General features: G+C 37.3%; 1 protein-coding gene across 7 annotated transcripts in view; it reads right to left on the reverse strand.

The window, feature by feature from the left end:
- Nucleotides 1–25,982, reverse strand: part of DMD (dystrophin) — a 994,758-nt gene that overhangs the window by 942,374 nt on the left and 26,402 nt on the right. The window contains exon 1 of one of the 7 annotated variants that reach the window (XM_044441366.1): nucleotides 15,165–15,183. The exons of the other annotated variants lie outside the window; for them this stretch is intronic. The gene's annotated coding sequence lies outside the window, so the exon portion shown is untranslated. Of the gene's footprint in view, nucleotides 1–15,164; nucleotides 15,184–25,982 lie in introns of those variants that run through there. 7 annotated transcript variants of the gene reach the window in all.

A 25,982-nucleotide genomic window follows, 5' to 3' on the forward strand; every position in this document is an offset into this window, starting at 1 on the left:
TTTAACAGTTGCAGTCTAAACAGCCACTTCTTCATTCCAAATGATTTAATGAATGTTATCACTTCCAAACAGAATACCTTTATTCACACCCTCTGATTTATTTCATTTTTGTTCTGAAATCAATTTGCAGAATGAACCATTGACTGGCTTTTCTCTCTCTTTCTCTCGTCATTCTTGTGCATGAGTGTGTGTTTAAAAGAGGCAAAACTGGATCCTGCCCTTCTCTTTTACAGAATGCATGCAAGAGATGATTACATAGTAGACATTTCTACCCAAGAGGGCTTTACTCAAACAGAATCTGACTCATTTCTAAGATAGACTTGGTTTGACACTATACACACTCGGAACAATTGTTTGTAGCAGTGAGTGCTTACATTTTAAACTAGTAAATCTATCTTCCAAAACTCAAGTGTACTAAACTGTCATAAATGCATTGCTTAATGGAAAAATGTGTGCAAGCAAATCAAGCAAATTGATATCCCCCCGCCCTTATTTTAAAAAACCATCATCATCACCATGCTTTAAAGTTTCCTCTAGGTTTTTACATTCCTCACCGTTTGTTATTTTCCACATGCCCTTCTATCAATGAATCATTGGAAAGTTTAGGAATTCTTGTGTTTTATTCAACACAGTCTTGTAAAAGTATCCATGGTCCAGAGTAAACATTACATGGCAGGTTCACATGTTTTGAAGAATTACTGAGAGAGGGACCTTTTAGGATGATCTCTGCCCCCACCTCACTCCACCAAGTCTAATGTATTAAGATGGTTTCCAGAGGGCTTTGGCAGATTTCCCATGGCTGGTGCCTGTCAAACCCCTGGTCATCCTGTGGAATGCAAAAATGACCCAAGTTTGACACGAACACTCCTAAGCACCATGTCTCTTGTAGAGCTTGTATAGCTTTGTGGTACACCGCAAAGTTAAGAGTGATGAAACAGCTTAGGATACAGCTTGAGAGCAGATGGGGCAAAACTCCTAGTGAATGCAACAGAAATCTGTTATGTGTCTGCAACTGAGTCTATTTTGAGGAAGTGAGGCTGGCAAAGAAGAAATACCTCACTGCCTCTATCCAATCTTCTCTTTGCTGCCCATTGGAACTTTTCAAGATTGTTTGAGGCTTGTTACATTTTGGAATGTCTCAGACCCACTGCAAATTAGTCACTGGGTACTTCCAGATAATCTCTTGCATTGTTTGTGACTTGGACTTCAGATTTATAAATCTGTGGAGATATCCAGAACACAGCCTTGTCCAGATTCATTGGATGAGTTAAATTTGGTACAGCTTGAGGAAGTGGATGAAGTACTTGAACAGGCAACCTCTACTGGATCCTTTCCCTCCTGGCTTAAGAAAGCCAGCAAAGGAGGAAAAAGAAGGGAGGTGATGAATGTCTCCTTGTGAGAGGAAGTACTGCCTTAAAGAGGCAGTAGTGAGGCTACTTCTGAAAAAGCCCTCCCTTGACTTGGAAGATCTGAATAATTTCAAGGCTGGTAGCAAGGCTCTATAGAGGGTAGTTGCCAATCAACTCCAGGTGCTCTTGGATGAGACTGATTATCTTGACCCATTTGGGTTTACACCTGGTTTGGGCATGGAAACAGCACTGAATCTGCCATTTTTTGGTTCCAGGTTAAGACATCCCTCTTTTCTGAGGCTTTTAGAAAGTTACCTAGGGACTTGAAAGGAATCACCAAGTGTTTTGCAGAGTCACTTTTTGTTACTCCTTGTTATTGTCCTGTTTTATCAGCTATTTTTAGCTGTATAAACTTTTAAATATTTTTTCTGATTTTCTGATATTTTATCTTCTGGTTTTATGGACTCTGTAAAACAAATTACATCACTTTTCTGTATAGTCACCTTCCTTTGTGATGCATTTTCCCAGCGTTGTACCAAACGTTTAATGCCATCAGCAAAAATATATATATAAAGTATATTAAAAATATAAAATACAGAAACTTTTTAAAGACAGATTTCAATCACGTAGTTTGGTTAAGAATTTTTGAGTGCACTGGAAATACTGACTGAAGAATTGATTTTAAAGAACATACTGGGCTGGGCAGAACTGGACAAACTGACTTTGTCTCTTAAGGAAAAAGAAGACATACTATTACCAAACTTGGGACTTTTTTTCTCAATAGCTAGAGAAGTGGGATTATTCTTTGGGGTGAAATATACATTAATGGTAAAGAGAATAAGATAATAATCCAGCATGTTCAATGTCTTTTGAATGATGGTTTTATTGGTAGAAAATAATAAAGACTTGAAAACTGAAAAGAATTTTTGAGTGCACCATTGTAGACAGATGGGTCTTACCTTGGCCATGTAAGTGTGAGGTTCTGAGGCTGCATCAGGGCTCCCTCTTCTGGCCACAAGCCAGACAAGCAGCCCTGGTGGTGGCAAGACTGGGCCTACAGTCAATTGTGGGCCACCTATGCTGTTAGGAGCACCATCTGAGAGCCCTATATAAGGAAAGGGCTATATAAGACCTGGCTCTTCCCTCCAGGTGCTGCCTTAAGCAATGAAGGTTTTTGATGTTGTTGGAGCTCTCTGTGCCTTCTAGAACCTGTTTCTGGAACCTCTGCCCATCACTGTGCTCCTGCTTCTGGACCCTGCCCAGCTTCCTGGTCTTCACTTGTTCCACCTTCTGCACCAATCCCAGGTACCTGCTTCTCAGCTTTTGACTCCTCACCAGCTTTGGCTGCTCTTCATTATTTGCACTGACTTACCTTGTCCTTCTGTTACCAGCCTTGTCCTCTGGACTGATTGAAGGCAATTTGGAATAGGCCCTATTAATATACCGGTTGTCTGGGTCCTGGTGCCCTGATCTGATACCCTGCTGCCCAACCCTGGTCTGTGACAGTAAGTTTTCTTCATTAAGTTTGCTTCATCAAATTTCTTCATCAGTCTATACTTATAGAAATGTTCTAATAATAATAATAATAGAAAAGAAAACATGAAGTCCACATTCATTTGTATGTGCAGCTTTTTCTAACGCATGCATTTTGTATGCACTGTTTCCTACTGTGCATAATATTATATACAATTCTCTTGTATAGTCAGGCTGAGAGCTGCATCACAAAATTCAGAAAATTATGCAGTGTGAAACATAACTAACAACAGTTTGGGAAGTGAGAATTAGATCAATTTGTTTAAAAATGCATCCCAATTATAAAGTCAAACTATTTTAATCATGAACAAAAGAGGTTTAGAATTATCAAACTTATTAATAATCTGTCAATAAAGATCATTTACTTCTACTTACCCTGGTAGTAGACTTGCATTTTGGCATATAGCGAATGTTATTAGGTATCATTACCACGAAGCACTAAACCCATAAGTAAAATAAAATAACCATGTATATTTGAACAGATTATAGCCGTTATGTTACTCTGCCGGGGAAAGCTATGGCAATACGTTTTGTTTGCCCTTAGATAACATTAATTCAACCCAGGAGTATTATTCTGGGAGTATTCAAGAATTTCCCACAGTTAAGCTAACCCTCATATGGTGTACCAAGTAGTGTGTCGCATAGATGCAATCTCCCCACAGATGCAAGAAATCAGGATGTGAGGTGCACAGTTCTGGGCCTTAGTTGTACATAATGAGGGTGCATAGTGGCACGATATGTAATCTTAACTCCAATTGCAAGAGCAGGATCTCACAGCATCACCTGGTGCTGCTCAGCTTTTGCAACTGGAACACATGGCTATTGATTGTGTATATTGAGTGCTGAAGTTCATAAAGTATTGAGGGGGATATGAAGATAGATGTGACTTATTTTATAATCGGCCAGGGCGACTTATTTTATAATGTTAATGTGTTTTATATTTTTAGTGTTTTATATTTTAACTGATGTTTTGTAAGCCGCCCCGAGGCTTCGACGAATGGGGCGGCATAGAAATGTTTAAATAAATAAATAAATAAATAAATAAACAATCATAACTTGTATAGGGTCAGTGTATGCTGCATGACATATCAGTCACCAAACATACCATACACACTTACCCAGCAAGCAAGAGTCCACAAATTCTTTGGCCAGAACTTAAAACAGGCTGTTTTGATGATCCCACACACCATAAAAAGATTCTAAAATGCCCATTTTTCTTAACTCATCTTTTTAAATTCTTGAAGTCGACCAAATCAATTGATTAAAGGGTTTTAAAAAGAAAAAATCCATGATACAAGGACTCTGATCCCATGAACCCTATTCTGGCACTCCATTGCCACAAATACAATTTGTAGCAATACATGTGACTGTCTAAAATCTATGTGAATTCTGTTGCTAAGACCTATATGTCAGTAGCTTACTTCAACCTGGATTGATGCCAACTCATTCAGAACCTAATGTTGCTTACTTGTCAAACAGGCAATATCGGAGTGTTTCTTAACTAACAAAGGTAATTAAGAATCATGCATATTACAAAATTCATTAAATCTATACTTACTAATAGACAATATATCAAGTCAAGAGACAAGCAACTGTCAGCAGCTGATTTAAAGCATGCATCACAGAATTAAATAGGATTAACCTCTTGTCCTATATATTGAAAGCAAGTTTCAGTGTAAGACTACAGACAGATTTAGCTCCTTCCAATGTTCACCTAGGGTCAACCCACTAGCCAAAAAAAATAGCCACCATTAAAACAAAAACAAAACCCTATAGCAGCGGCCAACCTCTTTCCATTTTAGATGTAATATTCAATAATAACTTGGAAATATATTTGCGCTAGCTAGATTGAATAAATAAATATTAATTCTAAATAAATAATGATACATCTTTATCCCTTGTTAAATGCCACAAAGTGGAAAGAAAATAAATCCAAGGACTGAAGCCAATGGAAAGCAAAGACATTCATGATGATGATAACAAAAATACTTTAAATATTAAAGTGGGATTCCTGAAAAAAATTGTATTTCTCACATTAGTGAAAATGCATAATACTGAAATGCAAGCCTGGTTATTGTGTCCAAGTAGTTATATTATCAGGATTTAAAGGCATGTAAAAGCATAACATTATACAATTACTGAGACTTAAATTCTTATCAGTAAATTTCCTTTGCAATGGAAAAAACTAGTCAAGGGAGGGAGGAATCAAACTGAAATGGTCACTTGAGAGAAAATTATACCCCCCATTAATAAAGATGTATGCAGTTTTAGTAAGGAAATGCAGTTTCATATGCCTATTTGTCAGATCTTATAGCTGCATCTCTGGGCCCCAAAGATGTATGAAAGTAAAATGAGGTGTTATTAATGGAGTTTTGCTTACTTCCAATTTCAGTGAAAGCATGTCAGGAAAAGAAGCAGCCTTTAAAAGAAAAAAACCTCAGTGCTTTTGCATAGAATAGCATGATATAGGTAGAGAAAAGTTACAAAGGACATTCTAGAAGCTATATATACAGTTTATTATTTGAACTGGTATAAGATAATGTAGCAGTTAATCAGGCACTGAAGCAATCAAGGAACTTCTAGATTGCAACTAAATTCAGTGGCATTCAGAGAACTCCCCTCCAGCTAACATGTTAAAGAGGTTTAGAAGAATGCACACTCTAGGACTCATATGATATTTCAAAGGTTTCAGATTTCTGAGGTTGGAGACAGTGCTTTTTTTGTAAAAAAAAAAAAAGGTGCCGGAACTCACGTCGCTGCCGGCAGTAAGCACTCAGCCCACGACCACGCACACCAATCCGAAGCCGAGCAGCGGAGCAGCGTCCCAAGCCGAGCAGTGCCCTCACTATCTCACTATTAGATAGCAGACACAAAAGCAGCCCGCAGGCACTATGTTAATAATGTTTGCTGCTGATCTGCTACGCCATTCAAAATCATTTCGTAACATCCATTGGAAAAAAAGGTGCCGGAACGCCATTCCAGTGCATTCTCTGACAAAAAAAGCCCTGGTTGGAGATCATGCTGCAATCTTGGCTAGGGGAAAAAGTTGGGTTCTGCTGAGTGACAAAGGAAGATGGCACCAGAGAAGTTATCCTGAAGCATCTCCAAATGCTTTCCCTTCTCCTCCATCTAATGAAAATGCAGGATAGAGGGATAACAGATTGAAGATCACCCCCAACACCATTCTCACTATGCACAAGATGACCATAAGTCTTCAAATACTGTATTTCCCTGAAAATAAGACCGGGTCTTATATTAATTTTTGCTCCAAAAGATGCTCTAAGGATTATTTGCAGGTGATGTCTTATTTTTTTCATGTACAAAAATCTACACTGATTAAAATACAGTCATGTCATCTTCTTCTGGAACATCGTCATAACTCTCCAAACCCCAAATTGTGTTGCAACGGACATATTAAATGCATCCTTCTGGCTGACAATCTTAACTGGGGTTTATTTTTGGGGTAGGGCTTAGTATTACAAGCATCCAGAAAAATCATGCTAGGGCTTATTTTCCATTTAGGTCTTTATTTTCCAGAAAACAGGGTATGAGCACTGCAACAGGATTGTACTTTTAATACGTTAAAAAGCGATTTGGGGAAAATTACTGAATATGCTTAAAATTTGGTTACCACATTCATTTATGACTTCCATGCTTAACAGCCATTCTTAGCCTCCTGAAAGGGAAAAAACCATTAGCTTTTTTCACCTATGACAAATTTTATACTACCTTTAAGGGTATGATGAAATAGATACATATGACTTTGGGGGGAATTAAGGTTGAAATGAAAGAATAGCATATTGGACTTTAAGAATGCTTAGACTGTACACTGTTGTGCAAAAAACAACAGTGTCTACAGAGCAGATAAGCGTTTATTGTTTCATATTTCAGGGACCAGAAAATAGGTAAAATACTATACCTCACTCTTTCTGCCTCCCCCACCTTCCAATGGAAATGTTATTTTCTCTTGTTACCTCCATCAAACCAGTGGAAAAAATAGTTGGTTTTTCTGCACCAATTTTCAGGTAATGTGGAAGTTGGCTATCAGATGTACCAGCAAGAGAAGCTACATTGTTCAAATCAATGAGTTTGGATGTTTACTGGAAAGGTCTGAACAGATATAAGCAACACACACATACACAACCAATATGAGCAGTAGTGCCCTAAAATAGCCAGAGATAAACCCAACGAGCCAGCCTAATTAGAGTATTTCCTCAGGTTTCTTTCCAACAATATTACTATCACAGTTCAAGCGTTTTCTTTCATTTTCTAGTTGCAACACTTCTTTCTCCAGGACTTTGGTTTTGGTTTGGTTTGGTTTGTTTCTGTGATTTTCTCTCTGATCTTACTGTTCCTGTTTCGTTGCCGCACTGTTTCAAGTTCATATATATATATATTCTGCCCCTCTTCAACCAATTTGAAATGCTGTTTATTTTCCACCTAAATGAGCTTCAGCTGCTTGCTGCATTTTCTTTTTAATTTTTCCACTACAGGTATTATGGTATCTCAACCAGAGTAAAGCCTCTTGCAAATCGTGTTCTAACATTATATAGCATTCCCTCCTCCCTGGTTCCATTATTCTTCTGCAAACCTCTTGACTTCCTAAAGCCATCATTATGTTAATCTTTAACTAAATGTTTGGAATTTTGGCTCTAAGTAAACATTAAAAAAACTTTAAGCTTCCTTTAATCCAAAAAGCATACTATTGCCCTTCACGGGCTTCAAGGGACCTGAACTATAACTTCTGGCAGCAGAATGTGGGGGTGCCTTAGTTCTTGTGCATCTCACAATAAGGATAATAGAGAAGGACAATACCGGTCACTAACCCAACCATGCCACATAATGGCCTAGCAGATTTTAAGATCTGTTGCTTAGTTCCTCAGGCTTAGTGACATTCAGGTTTGTCAGACTACAACACTAACATTCCTGCCTAATGACCTTGCTGGCTGGAGATGCTGGATGTTATACTCCAAGGCATGTACTAAGCACCAAGTTGGGGAAGCCTGGCATGGCATTTACGCTGACAGCTATATTATTTTGCAAATGAGGTTCAGTAATGTTGCATTGATTGTTTCATGGAGCAAGAAGTCACTGGGACTGTATTATTCAACATTATAATGGCTAGAAATACTCTCTCATTGCATTAATTGCCAGTAAAGAGACCAGTGGAAACAGCCCCCCCCAACAATTACAGAATATTTAGCAATATTAATGCTTTCTTAATTAAGGCAATGTTAATCCACAACTCTCATTTATCTGGTCTGCCCAGGAGCATTACACAAAAGTAATTTCACTCATCTTACACATGGGGCAATAAAGCTTAGCATGAGTGACTTTTCCCAAGACCAGTTAGACAAAGTTTGAATATGAACAGATTTGAAAGAAATTTTTCCTGGTCCATCCCAAGTCTAACATGATTTCTGTTACTGAATGTACCTATCTTTTCATATCACTACCTAAGATGCACAGCATATCCTTATGCAGAATCCTTCACAAGATACTGGTGTTACACTGGTATGTCTCAAGCAAGGCAAAATTTTACAAGGGAAAAAAACCTGCAAATGAAATAAATATGTTCAAAAATAATAAATCTGCAGCATAATTGGAAGGCCCCTGAGATTTATTTTAATAAAATCCTGGCAATGTTCATGTTATCTAATCATTGTTGTAAACCGCCCAGAAAGCTTTGACTACAGGGCAATATAGAAATTAAATCATTTCATTTATTAAATATAAATGAAATAAGAATAAGAATAATCTTTGAGAGAGGAATATCCCTACAATTACTAAAAAAGATAAATTGTTTTCCTTCCATAAAACTTCATTCTACACAACAAATTAGACTGCAATGAAATTCCATTGATATTGCTTCCTTACCAGAAGCGGCTTAATAAAGCAGGTTTAGCTAAATGGAATAGAAATAAACAGAATTCTTAGAGAACCATATTTAATGAAATTGTGTTACATTAATTTTCTATTAAAGCTAAATTCTCAAAGAATTAGAACTACTATTTAATCTGATGCATAAACATAAAACATTCAGTTTTCACATTTTGAAACAAGCTTGCCTATATTATAATTAGCTACATGATATTAAAATTAATCCATGTGAGATGGCATTTGTGGTATGAATAGTAGTATGTATAGGCATGTTTACCATAAGAACCCAGATATTAAAATGTATCTATAAAAGGAAATGGATAGGAATAAGTAAAAATAAGTAACGTGCATGTATATTTAAGAACAGATTATAATATATTGGCTTGATTTTCACACCACAAAAAACTAACTTTGCATTAAAAAAACCTAATACAATCCTGATGTTTTGTGAATGAATGAGTTTGCTGGCGAATATTTTCCAACCACTCCTGCTGAAATTGGGCAATATGCCCAACGTGCCCCCAATTTGTGTCACTGTGATTGGCAAACTGAGCCATTTTTATTACTCTTAATGCAAACAGCACTCCCATAATGCTTCAGGCTAGGTAACAGTGATGTCCTCTTCTTCGAGCAATGCCACCATTTTTCTTCCAAAGCCATTATGCAATGGTACAAGCATTCATCTTGATGGAACCATGCCTTATTTCACTTCAGGATTCCTTGATTTGAGCAAGAATCATTGAAAGTTTCATCCATCCTCTCTTAGCACACTATGGACAGGATATAGTGATTAAACAGTTGGGTTCATATGTCTTGACAAACAGTCTGTGTGGTTTCTTGACTGGATATGCCTGACAGATGATTAAGCGCTTTATACACTAGCGTGGTTTCTACTCTCCTTGCTCAGTCCTCCCGCTGTTGGCACATATCCCATCAACCAGCATGCCTGAAAGTCAATCACATGCTGGATGACTGGAGCAGCTCCTGCAGCAGCTTCCACTCTTTTCAGAGGACTCTGTGAGGGGAGGGTTGTCAACTGGGATTGTGAAAACCACAATACTGGGTTTAGACAATCTGAGAAATGTGGAAGCAATAGAATGAACCTTGTTTCTTATCTTGGTTTCTGAAAAACAAGACATACCATGCTGAAATACCATGTCATGACATACCAACTTGTACAAATAACCACCATGGCTTGTTGTGTGAATCTGCCCAATGGAGGTGTAACAATATATTACAAATTTTACCATAAAGCAGTAAATGGAAGTAGATTATCACTGGGGTCCTTTTGGACCAGAAACTATTCACCCAGTTGGATTTGGCCTGCTTTTTTTGCTTAGTGGAAAACCAATATGCTTGACCTTATACAGAAGATATTTTTATATCAGGAATAAAAATGTTATCCCCTAGCAGCTGCTGTAACACCGTACCATTATAATGCAATTAGACTGACTAAGGACCAGCTGCTAAGTAACAAACTAAAAGATGCAGATTTGATATCACTTCAGTAACAGGTTTATTCTAAGTGCTTTAGAGCTGAGCCATGTTACAGCCTTCATTAAAGGAAAGTTTGAAGACAAAGTTTTGGGAGATTTTGCCAAGTACCGCAGATTAAAATGTAGGCAGTAAGATACTCTCCTTTTTCTCCCCAATATGTGGGATTCTCTCTCTTTCCCTCTCTGAGTTTGTGTGCATGTGTGCACCTGTAAGAACAGAAGTAAGTTATTTGCATTAATACCACATCAAGTATTAATGTTTGATCAACATTAATACCATATCAGAATTAATACAACATCAATACACAAGCAAATGTGAGATATGAACGGACTTTCTGAGCTTATTGTTGTTAAGCAAGAGGCTCACTGCTTCCCACTGCTTATTTGACTGTCTCTCTCACAGATAGAAGTTCCAACTCTAAAGTAGTGGGGATGAGAATGAGATCAGGAATGGAGGAGACAACCAAAATACAAGTTGAACCCTGCTGGTCAGTCCAAATGGACCAGTCCACTGATCTAGTAACATGAAGGCAATATTAAGATACTTTGGATGCCAACACCCACAGACCGCAACTATTATTGAGTAATTTGGAAGAATTATATTCAGGATGCTTACTGCTACTCAAATAGAAAGGGAGAAGGGCAGCATATATAGTGCCCATTTCTCTCATTCAACTGTCTGCTCTGCAAATGCATTAAGGAACTAATTGCTTTTGACCAGTCAAAAATAGATAGTTTTATAGCTAGTTCTGGACACCACAAGATATATTTCCCTGTGGAAGACCTCTGTCTGGAACAGCAAGTACTTAGCCTTCACTGATATGAAGGGACCTCTCCTTTCCACTGGATTTTTGTAAGGACTGATTCCAGTTGAAGGATAAAGGAATTCTTCCTACTCATTGGGTTCTGGGAAACAGATTTGGGTTCCAGGGAGAATAAAAGAAATACTTATAGACAACACAGTTTTAGACAATGGCTTTACATGCATTCCTACCTTTCTAGATAAACAAGGAAGTGTAGATTGAGAGCCCATCTGCCTATACTACAGTTCTTCATCTTCCCTTTTCCTTTTGAGAAAAATCCAGGTAAAGATAAGTTGGCTAAAGTAAACAGAAGTAGCGATAACAGCAATCAAAGAAAAAGATCTGGACACACAGCCATTTCAAGTCAGTGGTAAGGACTGATTTACTCCAACTGCTTGCCTCAAAGCAGTGAAGCCTGTTACTCATCAAAAGCATAGAATGCTTATGTAGAAATCCAATCTAAACCTACATGTACCAAAACAAAACATATTAAGCCTTATTTTATAATTATAGCTCTTGCTATATTGTCTGGTCAACAAACTATTAGAGCTTTCAGCATCCAATTACTACTGCAGTTTCTCCCGTTTGTATAAAATCCATAATACACAATGAATTCTTTGTTCTAGGGTGGAAAAGATGTGCTATTTCCTTATATATTGAAAAAAGGTTGATCAAGAGAGAATTCATTAAATTCTTATGCAGTGCTTTTTTTTTTGTAAGAAAAAAGCTGCCAGAACTCATGAAATTATTTACCTTTCGCACATAGTCAATCATTGTACACACACCCACACACGTCAGTTGTGTAACAAAACATAATGGTCGCTGCTCGCAATAAGCACTCAGCGCGTGACCACACGACCAATCACAAGCCGAGCAGTGCCACAAGCCGAGCAGTGCCATCACAACCAGTGCGGACAAAGTATGCATGCATCGGATTCAACACACAAGCAGCCCGCATGCACCATTTTAATGATTTTGCCACCGACCTGCTACGCTTGACAGGGTGATTCAAATCCACATGGACCAAACATCAAATTTTCAAAAGTTACTTTTAAAACTTGGAAAATCTGTAGAAAAAGGGTGCCGGAACTTTGTTCCGGTGCGTTCTATGACAAGAAAAGCACTGCTCTTATGGGTGCACAGCGCCTCTACATATTGTCCATTAGCAGTGTGCACGTCTGGGTCATTTTACACTGTCTGTTTCTATTTAGCGTAATGGAACTTCGTCCAAAAGCAGTTAGTCAGTGGCTATTAAAAATAAATACTCACATTTGTGCTATCAGTGGCCAATGGTTTCCATATGATGTACCATCATGCCAAATACTTACACTCTAGAAATACAGTCTAGCAATCACATGACTGCTACATTGGTTTTGAAGATGCAAGATTTAGGTTCATATTTCTACTATCAGCTATGAAGACTTGTAGGTAGTTTTGGGCAACTTGCTCTTTTTTAGATCAGGCCATGGTAACAATCATAGAGAAGATCCATCTCTCCTTTCTTCTTTTAACAGTGTTGACATGTTTCCTAAAAGCCATTGAAGAGATGGTCATTTGTAAGATGACCAAGTCAATGTACTCCATTTCCCTTGCTCACATCAGAGAATGTATGAGAATGTTATTAAACAATTCTAAGGCAATTGCTATTAAACAATTCTAAGTTCCTTGATGAACATGCAAAATTCCTGGAAATAAGTTTTATCCCTATCTTATCCAGTGGCTCACTGCATACATATGCAGATCTTCAGGAAATGTGCTTCAATTCTGATTATTGTCAATGGATCAGAGTATATGTTCATACAAAACTAGAACTTGTTTCAGAATTTGTTTTTTTGACCCTGAATTCATAAGCCTTGCAGTTTCAAAAGGCCATACCACTCACTTCCATAAATAAAGCTGCAAAGTAATTAAGAAATAAACTCACAATTTCTCTAAGATATACTTGTTTAGATTGCTTTTAATAATGGATTCCATAATGGAATCAAAAGTTTGACTATAATCAGATGGTGCCAATTCTACTCATATCTTTAAATGAGCATCCACTAGACATTCTAGCATCCACTAGACAATTCTACTCCTTATATCTTTAACTGAGAATCCACTAGACATTGTTTACAGTCAGATGGTGGTAAATTGATATTTTAGAATAGTCTTTCTTCAGTATGGTAAGGTTTAATAATTATATCCCAGGATGAAATCTAAACTCAGAATAACTGTCATTTTACTTGACCACAGCAAAGGGATTTTTAAAATATAACAACCTTGCACAACAGATTACATTTGACATTCATAATCTGTTCATTCCCCTGCAATGTTTGTAATTACATTTATTTTCATTCTAATAGTTCACTTTAAAAAGCAGACACTCTCCCAATTTATGTTCTTTGGCAACAGGAAAGACGACAAGGGTAACTGTAAGGGAAGTCTCAGTCATATATACAGAATTCTGAGAGCTGAACATGTTGTTTCTATCTTTGGAGCACAGCCAGAGTTTTTACAGTGTAAGTTCTTGGAATATGCATTGCCACCAGCTTTAATTCTAAGTTTGTTCTACAGAAACTGCCATTTTATTTCGGCTGAGCCCTGTGGCATTTGAAAGATCAAAAAAAAAAAAAAGCTGTGATTGTGGCATGAGGCTTCAGAGGTTATGTTTTATTAAAACATTTAAAAAGAGATGTATAATTATTTCAGATACATATGAGTTAAATTAGCAGGAGTCTAGAAGCAAGCTGATCAATGTGTATTGTCTGCATAGTACAAATAAACCTCCATGGTCTCTTTAGTTTCTCTCTGAGTACCCTCCAAAGTGCATTATATTCAGTTAGTAGCAAACACGCAGCTTATTCTGAACAGGGAACATTTGCTGTTAAAGTTAAAAATGCTATCACGTTTTATCTAGAATTTACTTTCCTAGGAAGTAAATTCTTAGGAAAGTGCTAGGATAGAATGCAGCTTCTTCAGCCAGATTGTAGCATGTTTCAAGTTTGGAAGTTTCAATAAATGGTTTATAATCATTTCAAATAACAAATGCCAATTCATACAAAAGTCTATTTATTTTCATCTTTGGTTGAACTTAAACTATTAATTAGGATTGTCAGTTTTTCACAAATTATTGTAAACTGAGAACATAGTGAAACAGTGATGGAGTAATGGTAGGAATTGTACTTGTCACAATGAAAATATATTGCTATGCTGTACTTGTGTCACACATTGGACATGTGTAGAACATATACAGTATTAGACAAAGATTATCCCTTCAGCAGCTTTCATTATTCTTCATAAAATGGCAGCATACTGGCAAAACTTGATAACTGCTGTATTTGTAGTTAAATTATAATAACCTCTGTTGAAATGAGCATCAGTTAAAGCATATCTGTGTTCTCCAAAGCATACCTTTGAAAACTATTGAATAATTGCAACAGACTTTTCCTTACCTATACCCACTGAACTTTTCACCAAAAAAAAAAAGGGAGAAGGCCTCCAGAAATTTAGTACATAGTGTGTGGTATACACACACACACAGTATCTCTGTATTAACAATGTTTGGATTCATTGATATAGCCTATTTATCATGTTTTGTATTTTATAAATGCATCTAAACTCCTGCATTCAGAATCTCTAGCTACAGGTAATTCAAGACCACATGTTGAAGGTTTTTAACCCAGTGACCCAGTTTCCTTACTACTAAGATGAAGGAACTTACATCTGAGTCAATATTTATAGTATCAAATCATGGCAGACTTGTTTAGGAAAACACTACATTTAAAAAAAACAACTGCATAGAATGAGAAAATACACCAAACATCATATCCATGTCAACCATGTCTATGCAAACATTACTTTATAAGAAAACTTGAGATCATCACATAGGTTGAGTTATAGTTAGAACTAAATATATTCTACAGCCATACATATTCTACAGTCCACAGTTAACCTATAAGTTTCAGAATTATGAATACAACTATGAAATAAAAGTCACCATTGTCACCATATTTAAATTTGTTTCCAACAATCCTTTTTTTCCCCTTCATTGTTAAAATGCTACCTTTTAAGGTCAATGCACAGTAGTAATACAAACATATCAGAAGAGAAAGTAAACTGACCCAGATGCTGCCTCGAGGGAATGACACTGTTAAAATGTTAACACTTCTCAGTGTTTGCCTTATTTATCTACAGAGGTTTCTTAACTTACCAGATGAGTCACCAAACAAAATACTGTCCTGTTTTGCTACTTCCATGAGAACACTTTAAAAAGATATATATCCCAGTGGGTTCTTCTCTAATACGTTGAGGATAATGTCTGCACATATACTCTGTGCAATTTTCAGGACACAAAAATAGCCCAATCCTTTTAGCTGCCTACCAGAATATTACATCCTCTGATGCTGTTGTAAACAGTAACGAACTGTCAACCAGCATGCAGTTAGAATATCTGTCTCACCCCTTTGAGAGGGCAATGGTTTCGTCCAACACAAAGTCCATCTACCTGATTATCTTCTTTTCCTATCAGTATTCTTGGTTTTCTCTGCATCTGCTGGACCTCCTGTATGAGTGAAAGTGAATTTTGTGAAGAGGCAACAGCAACAAGCTGGCAATGCTCTGCAAGGAAAGGAATTAGCGTGTGTGGAAAGGGGGGCAGCAACACCTGAAACCACTTGGATAGTAAGGCCTTGATTTAAAACACAGTAATAGGCTGAGTATATGAACCTGTGTGTCTGAGAGCCACTAATCCTGTTTTGCCAGACTTGTTGAAAATATGCTAAGTCCTTCAGAAATCTTATGGAGTGGCTCAGAGCATTATCTTTAAATATTGCAAAAGCAACTGTGAAATTCAAACCAATTCACCAAGTGTTTTCTTTCCAAATTATCTGTCTTTACCTATGATAATGATTGCTTTCTTTTTCATTACTGATGTAAACTTCTCACGATGCTGTATATTTTCCTAGATTTTAGCTTCCACTGCAGATGCAGTAGAGTAAAAAGGAGCCTGGATTCAAGTTTGATATGCAAATGACTCCTTGAAATTTGTGCATGGGAAAACTGGAGAGACCATTTAAGTTAATTTCTCCATGAGGAACCAACGAGGATCAGCATAGAGAATAACATGCTTCTTTCTCCTGCCCTTAAAGTTTGTTTTGTTGCTCTTGCTGCAACTAGCAACAGCAAAAACCTGCTGTTTTGACAGCCTATCTATTGTTTTGCACCTGTCATAATGCCCTGGACCTATTCCCACCTATATAGTGTGGGGTTAACAAGCACTAGCCACAAAAATAGGGTGGATAATTTTGCCAAAAATTTGCAAAGGGTCTTTTTAGAGTGGTTTCCTTGAGGATCTATCTCCTTCTGGCCACCAACATAGTACAAATGAATAATTTAAGTCATGTCTCTTCAGGAAGCTTTCATGGAATTCCCCTGGATGTACTCCCACATAAGTGTTTATAGATTACACATTACTGTGTAATACCACAGAAGCTACTCAAATGTTGAGATTTCCATGTCTAGGAGTCTGACTGGCAGTTTCCATATTTTAAGCTTTTCCTTCAGAGGAGCAATCAAAAATTTCAGCAGATGGTCTTTGTGCTATTCATCCACACCACCCCCATATCCATCAGTGTCTTCCTGTGATACTTCACTCCCCGTAGAATACCAATAGCTGCTTTCCTAAATCTGTCCTTCACCTAAAAGTTAGGAACTGGCCCCCAGTTTTCATGCTCCAACCTCTGAGTCTCATAATCAAAGCTCCAGGGTGCCTGGAAAAATTGACCCTATTTAATAGAGGGTTATTTGATTTATTAGGCATTTCCCCTTTTTCACATGGATGGTGGATGAAAGCCTAGAACGGCTCACTGAAAGCAGGCTGCTATTTCTATGGTGATAAGTTGGAAGGAAAAGTGTTGCTATATCTGGAAAACACAAGAGCAAGAAAAACGAGATTTTGAGCCCTGATATATAGTGCATGAGCTCACACAATTTCCCTCAAGGCTGCAACAATAACTAGAGTTTTGCCTCAGCTGCCTGCTGCCACACCAGCTTTGGTCGTGAGCAGGAATTTGAAGGGTTGGTTCAATAACATACAGCGATTTTACTTTGCTGTAGTAATAAGAAAGCTTCAGTTAACCTGGAGCTTGTGCAAAGTTGGCAATTACAAATACTTCACTCTGGGATGTCAGGAACACAAGCAGCTCCCAGTACTTTACTCAGCAGAGGCTGAGATCTAAAGTTAATTTCTTTTGCAAGGGTTATGTACATCTCAGAAGATGTGTTCCAAAGGAATATATTCACCTTCTACGGTACATTAGTTATTATAAAGTTCCAAAAACCCATTTTAGCAGATTTTCATCGTAGTATGTAAGATCATTTTTAAGAAGTTTATTAATAGTCTATGAGGGAAAACAAATATAACAATTGAAATCCCATAACTGACCTCTTGCTTCCCGGAACTATATTAGTAGTAAGGGACATTGGGAACATTAAGCTGAAAACTCTAAACGGAAAATAACGATTTATTCTGGTAGTCACTCCTATCTTAGTATCTGGAGAGAGATTGGAAGGGGAAAAATTGCATTAGTCTGAGTGGAACTGAGAGAAACATAAGTGCTTTTGAGTCTAGGTTACAACAAAAGCTCAGGAAACCGAAGTAGTTATAGAGAGTAAATATAATGTTTATATATATATGTGTGTGTGTGTGTGTGTGTGTGTGTGTGTATAGTGGACAAATCTATGGTCTCTGAGAGGGTATCCCAAGGACCAGAGGATAGTGTGAAATCCCTCTCCCAGGTTGTTCAGAGTTCTCTCTATAAGGATTATTGATCCAGTAGGATTGTGCCTTCACATTCTCAAATATACCTTCTTCTTTGTACTAAGAAAGTGTGACCTTATTTTTTTTCCCTCTCATTCTTGCCTCCTGGGTAATATTGATATGTCTGAATGGATAGCTAGTAAACGTGTTTGTGTGTGGGGGGATGGGTCAGTAGGATCAGAAATTGCACAAGAAGTACCAACAAAATGGTGGCATAATTTAGTTTCTAAATGTCACACTCATTTTTTCATTATCCCAGCTGTTTGCTGTTTAATGAAAATGAAAGCCAGCTTGGGAATGCTAGAAGGACTTATTTCTGCTTGAACATCTATAGGATCACATGCTTAACTAGTTAGATTAAGCTTATACAAAGCCAAGGAACCTAAGAGATGAATCAATTTTCTCTTTGGCTCAGTACCCATCACAAGACATAGTAGGAACAGCACCACAGAAAAATCAAGCTGGCAACTTAAGTATGCATACTGAAGTTCACACTGCATAGAGTAATTCCATTGCTATTTACCTTAAATACTCAGATTCAAAACAGGATGGTAATACAAAGCCTTATTCCATTTTAGTGTAGAGTGCTAAATGAAAAGAGATTCTACTCATACTTGGAAGTTTTGAATGATTGGATGAGTACATTAACTTCTATTCAGCCATACCTCCATACATCTTGGACATATTGAAAATGTATAGGTTAAGAAAAAAATATCTCCAAGGTGCTATCCTGAATTCTAGCTTCCAAGAGTGACTTGCAGAAGAGAACCATGGACATGTGAAGTGTTCCAATTTAGAATTCTCTCTTCCTAACCATTCCCCTTTACAGGATATTAAATTATATCCTGTCTTAACTCCCAATTTTCTATTCTCGTACCCTCCTCCACTGCCTGAATTACTGAAATATTCCATGCACACTGCTTATGTTTATTTCTCATTGAGCTGTTTTTGGGTCCCTTTCCCTTAGGATTCTTTTGAAAGATTGATGGGCCTATGAAAACAGTACCACAACTTGAATACCGGTATATTTACATTTAACACAGGATTTCTCTACATAAGCAAGATCCCTCACCCAAAGTATTTTCAGGTGCTTTATGGAATGGCATCCTCCTTCAAGACCTCGCCTGTGCTTCCTGGGAACTTCTGTGGCTTTTAATAGGGCAAGGAAAGTGTATGGAATGGCAAATTAACTAGAATGAGAAACTTGTGTATATTTGCAATTCTATTTTACCACAATGCCTCTTTACATTGGTATAATACAACATGGAGAAAGACAAAGAAAAAATGGAATGGTAACATGTGAAAGAGCTCATTATAATCCGATTTGTGTTTTGAATTCTGAATATTATTTCTTGTTCTCATTGGCATGTGTGTGTGTGTGTATCCACACACATATCCACACTATCATCCACATTCCCTTTAAATGTTCTAAATACACTTCTTAGTTTTCCTTTCATTTTTTAATCTATGCATCATTCCACTCAAGATTATTTGGAATGTGTTCATTACCCAATTTTCCTTTTTCTTTTATTTATTCTGGTTTTATTCAGAGTCCAGAAGACCAGGAGCATCTCTGACTTTTCTGGATTAAGTTGTTATTGATTCCCTCTTATCCAAGCCAACACATATTCAGACCATCAACAGCTTTGCTGGTATATAGTGAAAAGGAAACATAGATTTCAAAGGCACATGGATATTACTGACAATCCCTTGATGATCTCTTCCAGGAGTTCCACACAGCTATGTTAAGTACATCTAATCAGCATTTAGGGCATTACTAATGTTTTAAAATCTGTTTTTGTGGGGGGCTTTTGGCAGGTTCTCAGGTGTCTTTCTTTACATTCTCTTTTCATTGACAGGATTGGATATTTTGGATTGGATATTTTGCAAGCACACTTGTATACATGTACAGAACTTGACAAATTTGCATTCCTCCCAAAGGCGCCAATACCCCAATCATATATAAAAAACTTAAAAATCCATGTTCATGTTTCAACCTATGGGGAAAATCCACATTTTTGTTGGTGGGGTTTTTACTGGTTAACTTGCATGTTTTTATATTACTCAATTTGTGTAGTTCCATCAAATAAAAAAATGGACTGCAGTTTCATGGAATCCACATCACTTAATTGGTCCATTGTGGAATCCATGAGTTTGGATACTTAGAAACTGAAAATCATTTGAGTCCCTTTTCAATTCCTTCAAAATGCCTATTCAACATGCTCAGTGGGATTTTTCTATCTGAGGAAGAGATGCCTTATCAGAGATGGTTTTGAGATGACTGCTCACTCTGTTTCAGAATGGGAAGATGCTGTTTGTGCAGAAGGTGCTATTTGGGGCAATACTCTAAAAACGTTTTTGATACATGGAATCAGATGTGTAGGCCCTTGGCAAGATAGTTCTCTTGTGTCCAGTTGGTGTTCCACTTTGATAAATTACCTGTCAGCTGTAAATTAAATCTTGTTTTAACATTATTTCAAAGGAAAAACTATGAATAGTAAAAGCATTATACGTTATAGGTTATTAAAGGTCAATGGGCTTAGATAGGGATGTGGCTAGAGAAAAAGGATTGAATTCCCTAAGTGAGGAATCTGAGCCTTTTAGCTCAATGTCAGCTACTGAGACCTAATGAGCATCCTTCTTTTGATTCCTAGAATGACATCACAACTTACACAACTTCTGCTCCAAATCTCTTTCAGCAACCTTAACTAGGATGAAGAAGCCAAATATAAATGACATTGTTTTGCAGATCTCCTCCACCAGAAACTGTTGTCTCAGTTTTCAAACATCAACATCAAGGCCGTTTGCTGTTTTACACAGCCTGTGAACACTCGGTCTTAAAGTTGTATAATTCTTGCTGACCCACTGCAGATGTACCCTAAACAAATACATAAGTATTAGCTATGCACACCAGGGCATGAATTCATCTGCATTTTCCCTTCCCCATAGAAATTCTGCTTTATTGTGAAATGCAGGCAATTTAAAAAAACAGGCAACCCATAAAATTAAAACGAGATCAACAAGGAAGTAAAACAAAGTGTTTTCTGCCACATTTAAGATCGAGATATTGAGTATGGCATAAATTTTCATGAACTGGCTATCTTTTCTATACCTGGATATGCTTGTTTGAAAACCAGAACAAACAGCCTAAGGGAAAACTCTCTACATAATGAAAAATAGGATATATATGTTAGACAGCGTATACAAGAGGTGAACTTATGCCTTCTATTCTCATCCTCCATGAAATATCTGCTCCAATTAGCCATATTCATTCCTGGCAGTGGTGATCATAACATCTGTAAATGCTGTTAATGGATTTTGCAGATGAAGATTACCCAGTTCATTGACACTGCATTGCCCATAATATTCAAAAGAGTGATTTGCATCTGTGCCACCAATGTGCTTATGTTATTTTCCTTGACTCCTTCACAGCCCGTGTATAGTGAAAATGAAAGGTGAAGCTTCTTCAGATTTCATGAATTATACTACACATCTATGCAATGACATACACTGGTTTTGATTTGTGCTTAACCTAGTTAACTGAAGCTACCCTGGAGTGAGCAAAAATGTTACATCCTGTGTGCTTGCCCATTGCTCTTTGCATCTGCTTTCATAAATGTCCTAGGACCAACCTGTTTGATTTGATGTCCAAACCTGGAACTCTAGGCTGCTACATGTTTTATTTCTACCTTTCAAGATGTGTTTCTATTCTGATTCCAGTCTTGCTAGCTTCGAATATATGACACTTACCACTTGAAGCAAGTGACAATGGATAATTCTTTTTTTTTTTTCACACTGGTTTTACTCTTGAAAAATTATTACAAACCAGTCAAGTGTGGAGAAACAGCAGACAAATCAGACAAAACTTCCTATCAAGATCTTTAATCCCCCAAACACATCTTATGACAGAAGAAAATAAACAAAGATGCAAATAATGCTGACATGTTGTATTTAGCTAAGTTTTGCTTTAACAATTGCTAGTGTGCAAATGTTAATGCAAAACTACCATGTAAGGCAGAGAATTCACTGAAGAACCATCAGCCTTTTCAAACTTTCCTGAAAACATGCATGCTGTGCCCCCACATCCTTTCCCCACATCACGCAACTCAGGACAAAAACAAAACCCCTCAACGGGTGCCAATGAAAGGCATTTGTTTTGCTTTCTGTGCTTGATGAGAGGGCGATTTTCCTTCAGGATGTAGTAATGGTGGGAATGAAGAAATGAGGGAAGGCATAGAGAAATCAGAGGAATAAGTTGTTATTGTCCTGTAAATTTACAGGAGGAAGAACTTTTGTTGGTACAGAAAGGTTGTCTTGGAATGTTAGGTATTCGTCTTAATCCTTGTGTATCTCCATGCTCTTCACTGTGCCATGTAGAGAAGTAGTACTTAATCTGGGACTTTCTAGGCTGCTTCACTTGTGTCTTCCTGGTGTGTATATACATGATATGTGAGAGCTGGAAGAAAAGCACAAATGCCCGCCATATATTCTGACATGTCCAGAAATTGCAGAGCAGAGAAAGGGAGAGTCAGTCTTCTACTCCAGTAACCTCTGCCTCCCATTTCCTTCTCTTTCAAGGCCGTCTTGTCCCTCTATCCTTCACTCTCCTGGATCATCACCTATCTCTTCCTTCCAACCTGCCTTTCCTCTATTCTCCTAATATTCTTCCCTCCTCTTTTTTCCCACCCCCTCATCCACCGGCCTTCCCAACATCTTGAACAACTTCAAATGGAATTGATCATTGCTTTATTTTAATTTTTAAGGTAGCATCACTAGTAGAGAAAAAGGTACCACTTCAATGGGAAGGTAACAGCGTTCCGTGCACTTCGGTGTTTAGTGATGCCGGCCACATGACCATGGAGACTGTCTGCAGACAAACGCTGGCTCCCTCGGCTAGGAAATGGAGATGAGCACTAGAGTCAGGCATGACTGAATGTCAAGGGGAAACCTTTACCTTTGTTAAACCATTGTTTTGTCACATGCTTGTTTTTTGAAACTCTATTGTAATATAAAAGTTGCCATATGTATTTGTGATAAAAGAGATAAAGGTTGGTGGAGGGGGATCCTCATAAAAAGTGAACAGCTAATGCCCCTTTTTGTGCAACATTTTATAACACCACTGAAAAATTAATTGTGACTGAAGAACAACTGAGTTGGAATGATCTGAGTGGGATTCGAACTAATTTAAGAACTTATTGCAGGCAGTTTGAATTGCAAATTAATTAGCTGGCTTTGCCTTCTGTGAAATTTAAATCATTACAGTAATCCAGTAATTACTGAAGAATGTGGATTTAGAAATATTTATTATTTATTCATTAATTTATTTAATTCAATTTCTATGCTGCCTCTTAACCCGAAGGTTACATGCAAATTTTATTCAGATTTATATGCTGTAGGCCTGGTCCAAAATCTGTATTTATGAATTCATTGCACACAGTCACCTTCACTGAAAAGCACAGCAACCTGAAGCACATGAACAAGGAGTGTCACAAAGAACAGTAAAGGTTCAATTGATATTAATTGATCTACTAGTCAATCAGCTTTGCTCAATTAAGTCTTCTAGGTGTAAATCCAGTTCTGAATGTGCCCCTATTAAATGCTTATCAATAGTCAAATAGTTGCAGGCGTTATGCTATCAACTTTGTTCATCTTCTTGATTCAATGGGACTACAGTTAGCCATGGCTGATTTAGAGCCATCTTAAAACAATCTAGTGACGGGGGACATTTTTAATGCATGCCAGGAGCAAAGAAACTTGCCAAATGTATTAGATCTAGCTTGGGCTGAATCACATATTATACCTTAAGATGTATATATTAATTTTGAAAGGTAACAGAAAATGGAAGCATTTTCAATGGAGAGAACAAGAAAAGAAGCTCTCATCCCAATATTGATAATTGTTCTCACTGAGCAACCAGGATTTCATTTCAAAATGAAAGAAACAAGAGGAAGCTTAGTGCTTCATATGTATATTATCACAGTTCCAAATCCCAGTTGAGATAACCCAGTTTGCTTTCTGCCAGCTGTTAGATAAACAGAGTTAAGAAAAATGGGATTTCTGAAAAGTGAGTTAGAATGTGAATCTTTGTCTATCCTGCATGAGCACTAAAGATTGCATTGCCCTTTCCATAAGAGAAGGGGTTTGTCAAATACCATTTCTAAAATGTCAGGTCTCAATCCAAAACTCAGTATTGTCAATAGTATTATTTCAGTTGGTTTCACCTGGCTTTGACTTAACAGTATTGTGCACAGAACAAGGATTGTCTTTTTTAGTTATTTTGTCGACATTTTGTGCATTGGATCTCATGAGAGGACTCCTGCCAATGAAGGAAGAGACCATTTGGATCAAAATCTGTATTCTTAGTGGGGAGAACAGGTTTGTCACCATCGATATGTATTCCATATAAAAATGTCAGTGATTCCAGATATTTTGCTTAAAAGGGATGGTTGTTGTATTTTATACATAAGGAATATATGTATACACAAAACAAATAATTTTATATTAAAAAGTGAAGCAACATTTCTCTCCCATCCTTTTCCTAAAAGTCAATCCCCAGAGTTCTTCATTGCTTCCTAGAAACCCTTGGGAATGGGATACATTCAAGTGATTGCTTGTAGGATTATCCCTCAAGGCAGAACTACCTCCACAGTACTGTTTTTGTCCTTGACTCTGCTTGAAACAGATGGTGTCCTTATTTCGTTGTAAATGGATACTTGATGTTCAGTAGTGGGGTCAAAAGCAGACTTTGTTTGACATGTTAAAAATTGAGTTCAAATCTTAACAAATAAGAAATTGTTTTAACTTAATAAACTAATAGAAATACCAACATGTACCAATGCTGCTACTAATTACTACTGCTATTACTAATAATAATTTTCCCCTTACACAATTCTTGTATACAATACAATTCCCTTGCAGAGGGAACAATAGGAAAGGGCATGTACTTAAAAATAATGAACTTGGCTCGAACATCCTGAATTCTTGTTCATAACATTAAATCTCCAGAACACTTTGTAGTTTTACAGGCCTGGAGATAACTAAGCCATTACTGAAACATTATCTTCCAGATAACAATACCTGTTCTGATCTCTTCTGAGATACTTTTGCTATTTCTCCAAACAGTCCTTCATAAGTGTTATATGTGTTGAATTCCTACAATAAGCATAAAAATGAAGTTCAAGCAGAATTTGGGACTTGTGATAGTAGAAGTACTGTGGTGCTTACACTAAGGAGTCTTAAACAGGGATTGCTAATGTTGGAGCTTGACTGAAGAAGTAGCTATCCAAAAATGAACAACTATAAAGGCTTCCTACTAAGAAATTCTTCCAACATTTTTGATTCCGCCTGCATGACTACAGTAAACTGTCTTGTGCCTCTGAGCTATTAAGACTGAAATTGAAAGCAGAATGTTTTGTTATTTTGTTCTTATGCAATTTTTCTTCTACCCATCTACCTTTATAATGTGGAATACAAATCTGATGAGTATTCTTCAAGCTACTCATTGCCAACTCAGCCCAATGCCTAGCCATACTTTATCTTTTGTTGAGGCTCAGATGTACACCCTTAGCCTGCCCCTAATTTGTTAAGCCTGTTCCAAACAGCCCAAAGCACCCCGAATGATTATTAACACAATGTGCACTTTATTCGGAGCCATCTGAGGTCCATCTGATAAACCAATTAGCTATTCTCAGCAAGACAGATAAGGGCACAAACCTATGATCTTTAGACAGAAAAAAGCCCTGTGACTCTCAGCATACTCCACAGAGCCATGCTGGCTAGGTAATCCTGAGTCATGGGGTTTCTTTCAGTCTAAACAGACATCAGATTGTACTTTTAATAACTTTTTTCCACTAAGTGTCAAAGTAATGCAGAACCAATGCATTACCCTCTTGCCACAGAGATAACTGAAAGCAGTGCTCGACTGTCAAGATGATACTTTCTGCGTTCATAAGCTACCTGCACTAAATCATAAACTGTTTCTTTCTCCCCATCAAGATTTGTTCATATACTTAATGAACTAGGGATTACTGCACCCTGCCACTCATTCTGCTCTTGGTATCTGGCACCAACTTTGACAAGGCAACCTCACATACAATCTACACCTTACATAACTACTAAGCAT

This window comes from Varanus komodoensis, unplaced genomic scaffold (assembly GCF_004798865.1).
Source record: "Varanus komodoensis strain SLA01 unplaced genomic scaffold, ASM479886v1 scaffold4, whole genome shotgun sequence".
NCBI lineage: Eukaryota > Metazoa > Chordata > Lepidosauria > Squamata > Varanidae > Varanus > Varanus komodoensis.